This window comes from Alosa sapidissima, chromosome 7 (assembly GCF_018492685.1).
Source record: "Alosa sapidissima isolate fAloSap1 chromosome 7, fAloSap1.pri, whole genome shotgun sequence".
NCBI classification, from domain to species: domain Eukaryota; kingdom Metazoa; phylum Chordata; class Actinopteri; order Clupeiformes; family Clupeidae; genus Alosa; species Alosa sapidissima.
In genome coordinates this window covers 8,580,250-8,590,249 of record NC_055963.1, presented here as the reverse complement: position 1 = coordinate 8,590,249, position 10,000 = coordinate 8,580,250, and positions in this window count along the sequence as shown.

Here is a 10,000-nt window from a genome sequence, read left to right as displayed (position 1 = left end):
GGAGCTGACTGCCGTGCCTGACTGCCACTACCTCCTCACTTCCTGATGTGAACAGCTCAGCCAGCCATCCAGCCAGCATCCCATAATTTCATCATCTCACATCAGAGCACACGGGTGCCAGGGGAGTAACCGCTAGCAAACACCGCTTAGCATGACTCCCCTCAGAATACACCCCCAGGGGTTTAAGACTGGGACAGAGGACCTGTTCCTGAGAAACGCACTGTGTGAACAGCACCGGACAGCACTGGAACAGAGGACCTGTTCCTGAGAATTGCAGGCAAGCAGAGATGCCAGCCATCATCAGGGAGCTGATCGTGGAAAAGCAGGAACAGCCACGGTGAACAGCCACGGTGAACAGTACCTTTTGTGTGGATGGCTACGCATTCCCCACTTCAGGGACATGATCAATAGACCGGTTTCAGGTACCTAACAACCGTCATCAAGAACGAACTCAGAGGACAAGCACCAGTTTGTTTACACGGACAGCGCATAAAAAGCAAGCTTGCTGAACTTGATATAAGATGAAGAATAAAAGCATATTGCTTAAATATTTAGATGAAGCAGAGTCCGGATTGTTTTCATCTAGAGGTGAAGCGGGTTTACCTATGAAAAAGAAACGGATGTTTCCTAAAAAATGCTATTTGGGAACCGTTTGGCTCACTGCCCCTAGCTAATCCACTGTTTGCAATTTGGAGCTATAGCATATCTGTCGAGGTTGATCAATGAAAAATACTGTCTCCACGGCTTTTTTGATGTAATTTAATGTAGAAAAAAAAAAACTTTTCAGCCAACTTTTTACTTCTACTCTTTACATTTTCATGCAATTATCTGTACTTTCTACTTGTCATCGTACAAAAAAAAACCTATAAAGATAAATAGCGCCATCCAAATCGTGTGAATTTGATTATTATTGGATGAGACGTATAAACATATATCCATCACACCTGCACATGACACAAATAACATCCCACTCCAGCAAGGACATAGCAGACTTATGTAGCCAAGTACGAAAATGCCCGTAGCAGAGACTCAAGAGAACTCGAGCGAAATATCCCAACCAAGCACCAGTGAGGAGGTTGGTATCCAGGAAGACCAGCCAACCCTTGTACATCCCTGGCGGTACCTGTACTAAACTGTGTTCATTTTTTAATGGACATAATGTGCATATATATACTTTTATATTATTATTATTATTATTATTAACGTTATTTGTTATAGAGGGACAGTGTTCACTAATTGACATTTTACAATGAAAATGTAAATGCACCCAGTTATAGCTAAAAGGCTAGTTTCCATCGGTAGTCCCCCTGCCAGAAGGAGCATGGCAACATTACCTATTAATTAAAATAATAAATTACAGCAATTTCTCTTCTCTTTCAATTATACTAAAACCAGTACTTGTTTTGAGTAAAAAGCTTGAGTTGATACTTCAACTTCTACAGAAGTCTTTTTAAACCCTAGTATGTATACTTTCACCTGAGTAATGAATGTGAATACTTGTCCAATGAGTTTGTCCTGGATCTATTAGACCATTACGTAGCCTATAGACTCTATAGGCTACGTAATGGGGTGTCAGACTCATATTAGGCAGTGGGTCGGATTTGTTGGAATGAGACCTCATGCGGACTGTCATTGTCATGATCATGTTCATTTCTCTGCATTGGTATCAGAGTGTTGTTTGATGATATACTCCTTAACTATATAGTACAGCGGCTAAGGCCAGATTTTTACCTGAATCGTTCAGTTTTTGCAGAAAGCACGAAACTTGGTACAGGTATAGTATTATCCCTAGTGATCAAAAATTGAAATGGACCCCAACACATAGCGCCCCCTAGTGGCCCCTATCTTGACTTCAAATATGGCCACCAAAATATGCCCTTTTTTATACATTTATAATGCTGTGCTGCTTTTAACACATAATATGACGTGTCTATAGCCATCTTTCAGCATTATGAAATACATAATGAGAGAATCATGTATAATTAAAATGGCAGACATGTTGGATTTTAAGGAAGTAGCCATACATTCTGACACCGAGTCAAAAACGGGGGTGCGTTTAGGCTATGTGTGAAGTTTAGACTGTGGGAATAAACCCTGCACTTGCCTGGGCTCAATCCTTCTAATTTGCCCCCTAGAGGTTGGCATGCTAGCAAGGAGGCTAAAACCCATGGATGCTAGTGTCTGTCAAGTCTCTTAAAGAAACATATGCTGCCTTTTGGGAAATGAGCTATTTTGTCTTCTATCCTAGAGTTAGATAAATTAGTACATACACCCAGTCAGAGTTAGATAAATTAGTACATAACCAGTCCAACACATCCTACTGTCCTACAGCCTAATCAAATTGAGGTGGGTGGGGCCAATTAGCATATGCTAAAGTTTCTTTTAAGGCTCATAGTGATTGTTTGAAAAGGTCCATTTTGTTTTATTGTAGTTTAACATTTTGAATCCCATAAAATGATTATGCCTGTCAATGAAGCTAATTTAAATATGTAATACCTTACGAGTTTAGCTCCCTCCTGACCCATTAGGGCTCATGCTAGTCAGTGAACCAGCACTTTTAGGACACTGGCTAGTGCGTTCAGCGCCCAGTCCATGGGTGTGCTTTGCGGAGGAAAAACCAATAGCTCAAGACAGGTAAAGTTGAGTATCGTCCGCATAGCAGTAATAATCAAATCAAATTGGTTTTAGAGGTGGTGGCAAATTATACATTTTCCATCTTTATCCTCCTTGACTGATTTTTCAGTACCTGGAGCCTACAAACGTTGCACAGGTAGTCCAACTCCTCCAGAATGGCACACCAATACGTTCCATTGCCAGAAGGATTGCTGTGTCTCCCAGCGCAGTCTCAAGAGCATGTAGGAGATTCCAGGAGACAGTTGCTCTAGGAGAGCTGGGCAGGATAGTAGAGGGTCCTTAACCCAGCAGCAGCACCAGTATCTGCTCCTTTGTGCAACAACAAACAGTAGGAGCCCTGCCATAGCCCTACAAAATGACCTCCTCCAGGCCGCTGGTGTGAATGTCTCTGACCACACTGTCAGACTTAATGAAGGTGGCCTGAGGGCCCGATGGCCTCTGGTAGGACCTATGCTCATTGCCCAGCACCATGCAGCTCAATTGGCATTTGCCATATATACAAAATTGGCAGGTTCACCATTGACACCCTGTGCTTTTCACAAATGAGACCAGGTTCACCCTGAGCACATGTGACGTCTGAAAATGTCTTGGAGACTGTAATGCTGCCTGCAACATCATTCAGCATGACTGGTTTGGTGGTGGGCCAGTGATGGTCTGGGGAGGGATATCCTTGGAAGGACGCACACACCTCTACGGGCAAAACAACTGCACCCTCACTGCTCATAGGCATCAGGATGAAAACTTCAGACCCATTGTCTGACCCTGTATTGGTGCAGTGGGCCCTGGATTCCTCCTGGTGCACAGTAATGGCTAGACACATGTAGCGAGAATGTGCAGGCAGTTCCTGGAGGATGAAGGCATTGATACCATTGACTGTCCCCCCACACTCCCCTGACTTAAATCCGATTGAACACACGCTGGGACCACCCACTCTCAGGGAGCTCAGTGATGGCCATGTCCACATCTGGGAGCAAATCCCCCAAGACATCATCTGCCGTTTCATTAGGAGCATGCCCCGATGCCATCAAGCATGTCGGGGACATACGAACTACTGAGTACCATTATGTGTTGCTGCGCTGAAATTCAAGCAAAATGGACGAGCTTGCCGCGTAATTTTTTTCCACTTAGATTTTCGGGGGTCCGCACCTTAGCCTCCTACCATAGGGGTCCCCCTGGGCTCACTGGGCCCCCTTCTCTTTGCTATCCACACCACTTCTTTGGGACAGATTATCCATTTGCACAGCTTTTCATACCACTGCTATGCAAATGACACACAGCTTTATCTGTTCTTTCCACCTGATGACCCCTTGGTCTCGGCACGGATCTCGGATTGCCTCTCAGACATATCTACATGGATGAAGGCACACCACCTCCAGCTAAACCTCTCTAAAACCAAACTGCTGGTCCTCCCAGCTAAACCTACTGCTCCCACCTACTCAAATGCCCTCATACAGGCATATATGCTATCCCCCGACCATTGCGCTCTTCAGACAAACATTGTCTAGCTCTGCCACCGGTACGCTCAGGTCAATCCAAACTTTTTTCATCTGTTGTTCCTCATTGGTAGAACGCGCTACCAGTTCCTACTAGAGCAGGGACATCCCTCTCCATCTTCAAAAAACTCCTGAAGACCCAGCTCTTCAGAGAATATCTCCTCTCATAGCACTACTTACAACTAGCTAATTCTAGCACTTACCACCTGACTTGACTAGATAAAAACAGCACTCACTGATGCACTTTTCCCTATTGTACTCTACCTTTTTGAATTGTTTTAAATTGTTCTAGAATTGTTGAGAGAATTGTTTTAAAAGCGTTAAACTGTTTACCAGGTTGTAAGTCGCTTTGGCTAAAAATGCGTCAGCCAAATGTAATGTAATGTAGATATCCAGCGTGATGTTTTTTCCCCATTGAGATCTGATGTGTTTTATTTTTTAAAGTGTATAATTTTTTTGAGCCCCCACAAAAAAATTATACCCCCCACAAAAAAAAAAACAGTACAAAAAAGGCAACATTTGACTGTATGCATATGACATGACTTTGGATATTGTGACAGGGATATAACCTGCATGCATATAGCCTGCAATCACTCATACAAACATGTCAAGTGGATAAATATCAAGTGGTTAAATAGATTGGTCATAGCTTTAAGTGGTGCGCTCACACATCACTGTGCTACGACACAAAGTCAGGAACTAGTGTTCTGCCAGGGCTTTTGGTGGCTGCAACTGAAGTTAAACTGCAACTGCTTCAAAACATACTTGATTATGGGAGATCCGTTGTCACATTTACCTGGAATATCTACCACGAGAATATAAAGTCCATCTTTAATAGCATTGCATTACTTAATGAAAACACTGGGTTATCACAATTTTGTTTTTTACTGACATTTTGAAAATATTGGTTACGTTTTGCACACAGCTGAAATGGAAACCCGGCTATGGTAGTTTCTCCCTGTGACAGTAGACGACTACTGAATAAAGCTGGTCATGATCGGTGTTCTCTGCTTAAAAGCCAGCTGCTACCTGCACAGCTCCTCATCCAACTGACCCCACCCCTCCGTTGTGTCGATTGTGCCACAGCCATCCTGAAGAAAGTCACTGTTTCTACTGTTTCCTGAAGAAAGTCACTGTTTCTCCTGTTTCCTGAAGAAAGCCAATGTTTCTAGTTCCCTGAAGAAAGTCACTGTTTCTACTGTTTCCTGAAGAAAGTCACTGTTTCTCCTGTTTCCTGAAGAAAGCCAATGTTTCTAGTTCCCTGAAGAAAGTCATTCTACTGTTTCCTGAAGAAAGATCATGAACACACATCAAGAGGTGAACAAAACAACCAAAATGCAGAGCCCAAAAAAAGAAAACTATACAAAAATGATTAGACGACCCTTCTATTTCTCAACACACACATATGAGTGGATTTAACTTTTACCTTATGGAGGAGAAAGAGACTCAAGGGCAAGTCTAGAACAATCTAAACTAAACAACATAGGTCATAATCTATATGACAACATAGGTCATAATCTATATGACAACATAGGTCATAATCTAAACTAAACAACATAGGTCATAATCTAAACTAAACAACATAGGTCATAATCTATATGACAACATAGGTCATAATCTAAACTAAACAACATAGGTCATAATCTATATGACAACATAGGTCATAATCTAAACTAAACAACATAGGTCATAATCTATATGAAAACATAGGTTGTATTAGTTTGTCTGAAAGGTCATATTGCACATGCTTTGTTATTGAACTTGATGTGGTAATTATCACTTTAGAGCTCCTGCTGTGGCTATGTTACTGAGGAGGATGTTCCAGCTGGTGCTATTGATTTAGTTAGCTCAATATCCTCAGTCCTACTCACCATCATTTTAAATTAAATACACAAATACACACACACACACACACACACACACACACACACACACACACACAGAATCATATACAGAGAGAGAGGGGGAGACACTCACACACACAGGGACACTCACAAGCTCATGCCTCTGACTTTCACTTAGACATGTGCTGAAAGCCCTTCAGTCAATAGTCAACTCTGAAGATCCGTCTTCTCAAGTTTATCCATGTACTTGACGGAGCTCACAGCTCAAGGTGCTGTCAGAACCATGGATTTCTGGATAAGAAAGTATTGACTTAACTTTGGGCTGTCTCCTCTTCAGGAGATTTACGTAAGAATCCTCCTACTCACTCAACGGAGAGATCGAACCACATAGAGGGCCCTGGGCTGTATTTTGCACACTGGCACATGGCGTAAAACTCGTTTTCCACCGGGCGCGAAGTTTAATTCCTTATTGTATACGAGTGACGATGCGCCTTCGACTGTCATGATAGGGCCCCCTATCATGACATTCTAAAGCGCATCGTCACTTGTCAAAAGCTTATTCAAATTTAGTAGGATGTCCAGTCCACATTGGGAGGGGTTTCGTTATCAAACGTTGAGCGCATGGCGCAACAAGGTGTTCCTAGGGTTTTTAATTAGTCATATTGGTGTGTTTGGGGCGTAACATCATTTAAACCAATGAGAATGACATCTGTCATTCTCTTTAACGGCGCAAAGTGCAATGTCAAATAAATGCATCGGTATTTTGACATTCTACGGCGCATTTGAAGGAGGCTGCTTGTGAGACCGTATGGAATAGTCATTCCACTAAACCATGCTTTATTAAAACCTAGCATAGCCTTCACGCATTTGCACTCGTCTATTATTTGAACTCATTGGCAAAGTGAAACTAACTTCACCAAGGTGTCAGTCAACGACAAGACAGTTATATGCAGTTAGGCTTTTCACTATTGACTGACAATGGGTTACCATCGAAAACATAGGCTGAAAAAAGCAATACTTACCCAAATATTGCTCAAATGACTGAACAAAACAACATTTATCCTGCAGAGGAGTTGCTTATATCTCGTGACAGTGCCTCTTCAGCTGTGCTTCATACGTGTCTCTCGCCTCTCCCCTAATCACTTTTAACCGTCATTACCAATTTACAAATGATGGTGAATAACTACTCATCATGAGATGTACAGTATTTCGTAATATCTTTATTCTAATTATGTTTCCCATTAATATAGTAGTAATCGTGCAATTTGTAATGCTTTGCATGGACGTGCGCTGGTGTGCGTTCATGAATGATAGAAGGATGGTACCAATATGGCTGTTGACAATGGGCTCTTAAAATAACATATAAACAACTCGCCATAGACTTCTGACCAGGTGTACAATAGCGATTTTTAGACAATGTGCCAAGCCACTCCCTAAGTTGTTAATTGCCACACACCTAGGCATATTGTTTTAAAAATAAACGTGCAAAATATCCTATAAAACACCTCAGGAAGTGCCAGGTGGATCTGCACCCCCTCCTCACCTGACTCACAACCCCCCCCGCCCCCTCACCTGAGTCACAACTCCTCCCCTCACCTGACAGTCTGTCTGGGGCCCCTGTACACCCTGGACACCTGGCTGTCTAGTTTGTCTTACCTGCCGCCCTCCCGAGCTCACCCCCCTTACCTGGGCATACTGTAAGACCACCTGGGCACCTGTCCACCTTCTTGGCGGGATGCCTACTGACCCACTGAATGGCAGGTATCACCCAGTCTCGGCAGCGTTTGCCATCTGAGACATTGCCAGGCTGCTACTGGTGCTCCAGGGTGGCACCAGTGGTAGTGGGGAGGGGAGGGGACTGGTTGGTTGCTCTCCCCGGTCTAAGGAACCTCGCCGCAGGGGAGAGGCACCAGGGACAAGGCCTTCAAAGAGTCGCTTCATCAAAGGGTAGCTAGTACACTCAGGCCCACTACAGAGAAAGATAGAGGGAGGGAGGGAGAGAGAGAGGGAGGAAGGGAGAGAAAGAAACAGAGAGATAGAGAGACAGACAGTGAGATTGTGAGTGTTTGTAAGTGTGTGTGTGTGAGAGAGATAGAGAGAGATGGAAAGAGAGAGAGAGAGAGAGAGAGAGAGAGAGAGAGAGAATAAGTTAGTGGAGTAAAAATCAAAGGGATCACCATTCTGCAGATACTCACTGAGCTCAAAAAAAGAGAAGGGAAGAGAGAGAGAGAGAGAGAGTGCAGAGGAGAGAGAGAGAGAAGAAAGACTCCTGACATTTCCAGTATCTGGCGCTAAGCTGCGTGCTCTGATTCTTGCCCAGAGAGGGAAGATCAAACAGGGGCCGTGGTCCTGATAAACGCTGGACTCTGCATTTTAAAGCCCTGTCTGAACATGGGGCCAGCAACACACACACACACACACACACACACACACACACATTTAAGCAACGGCACACTAAAACATCAACAGGCTAGGTTGATAAAACAGAATCTATAATAACCCTGCTATACAGCAACAAGATAATACACAATTTCATATTTGGTTACTACTAGCACTAATTAATGCAAATATATACAATTTCCCTTCAGTGTTTTTTCAATAATCTATATTTAATGAAGTCAATTGAAATTAAATCCTTACAAAAAATATCTGGTATTTTTCCCCCTCAAAACAATACCATTTGTCTGGTAGGAATCTATTTTTTTGTTTTCTTTATTATTCAACAGAATTTCAAAACCGATTTTCAAAACCGACCAACAAAATCCAAACTGCTAGCCAACCTGCAGATGATGAAATTGGTACCTGTTCAATGAAATGCCCAGTGCTAAAAGGCAAGGCACAGAGGTAATACATTGTGCTTTATGTAAATAAAAACAAGGAATAATAGAAAATACAAGCATAAAAGACCAGTTCAAAATAGTAAAAAGTGAAATAAACATAATATAACATAATATATATAAGAAAAATTAAAAGACATTAAGACAGAATGCACCTGCTTAACAGGAAGTGCAGTTTGGTCTACAGTCTAGATTTCGCCAAACATTTTTGAAGAAGGTTCTGGAGCTAAACCTCTTAGCAGTTAAAAGCAGCTTTACCATGTCTAGTTCTGACAGTGGGTTTCACCAACAGCATTTCTCCTGTGACCTGAGAGGTCTGGAAGAAGTGTACTGCTGAAGCATGTCTGATAGGAAATTCGGTCCCGTTCCATTTAGTGATTTATAAACAAGCAGTAGTGCTTTAAAGTAATTTCTCTGACTTACTAGAAGCCAGTGCATGGGCGTAAGTATTGGAACAATGTTGTGGTCAGGTCTTTTCCTTTTTGTGAGGACCCGAGAGGCTGTGTGCACCTCTGACACACACACACACACAGACTTTCCTCTGCAGCCACAGAGCTAATTATAAAGATGCCAGGGAACTATACTGTTCTATACCACAAAGATACTGTTCCTATAGTGTGGTGGAAGTACGTTAATGCGTCAGATAATTAGTGCTGATCTCCTGAGATGATTGCTGATGCTTCCCCTGTGTGTGCGTGTGGTAATGCTAACGCACCATCTTCCTAATGAGCCTCCTCCCTTTTTCATCCATGTTTTTCCCACTCAGAGCGTATGCAGTCTGTGGAAAAGTTCACTCAATACACACACACACACACACACACGTCTGTATGGAGAAGAATCAGAGCAGAAGAGAAGAATATGTTTTCATTTCTAGAATGAGAAGAAGAAACAAAAGAAGAGGATGGACAGTGGAAGAGAGAGAGGGAGGAGGAAGAACATATAGAAATCAAACCATAAAGGGAGGGAAAGAAAGAAAGAAAGAAAGAACAAAAGAAAGAACTGTATAGAGCCATACAGAAGTTAGAAGAAAAAGAAAAACAAACTAGATGAATGACAGTCATAGAAAGAAAGAAAGAAAGAAAGAATGAAAGAATGAAAGAGTGGACTGCAGGGGAGGGGTATGAGGCCTCTGAATGATTGTGAGTTGGTTTGGTTTGCTGCAGAGGGAAATGTGTGTGTGTGTGTGTGTGTG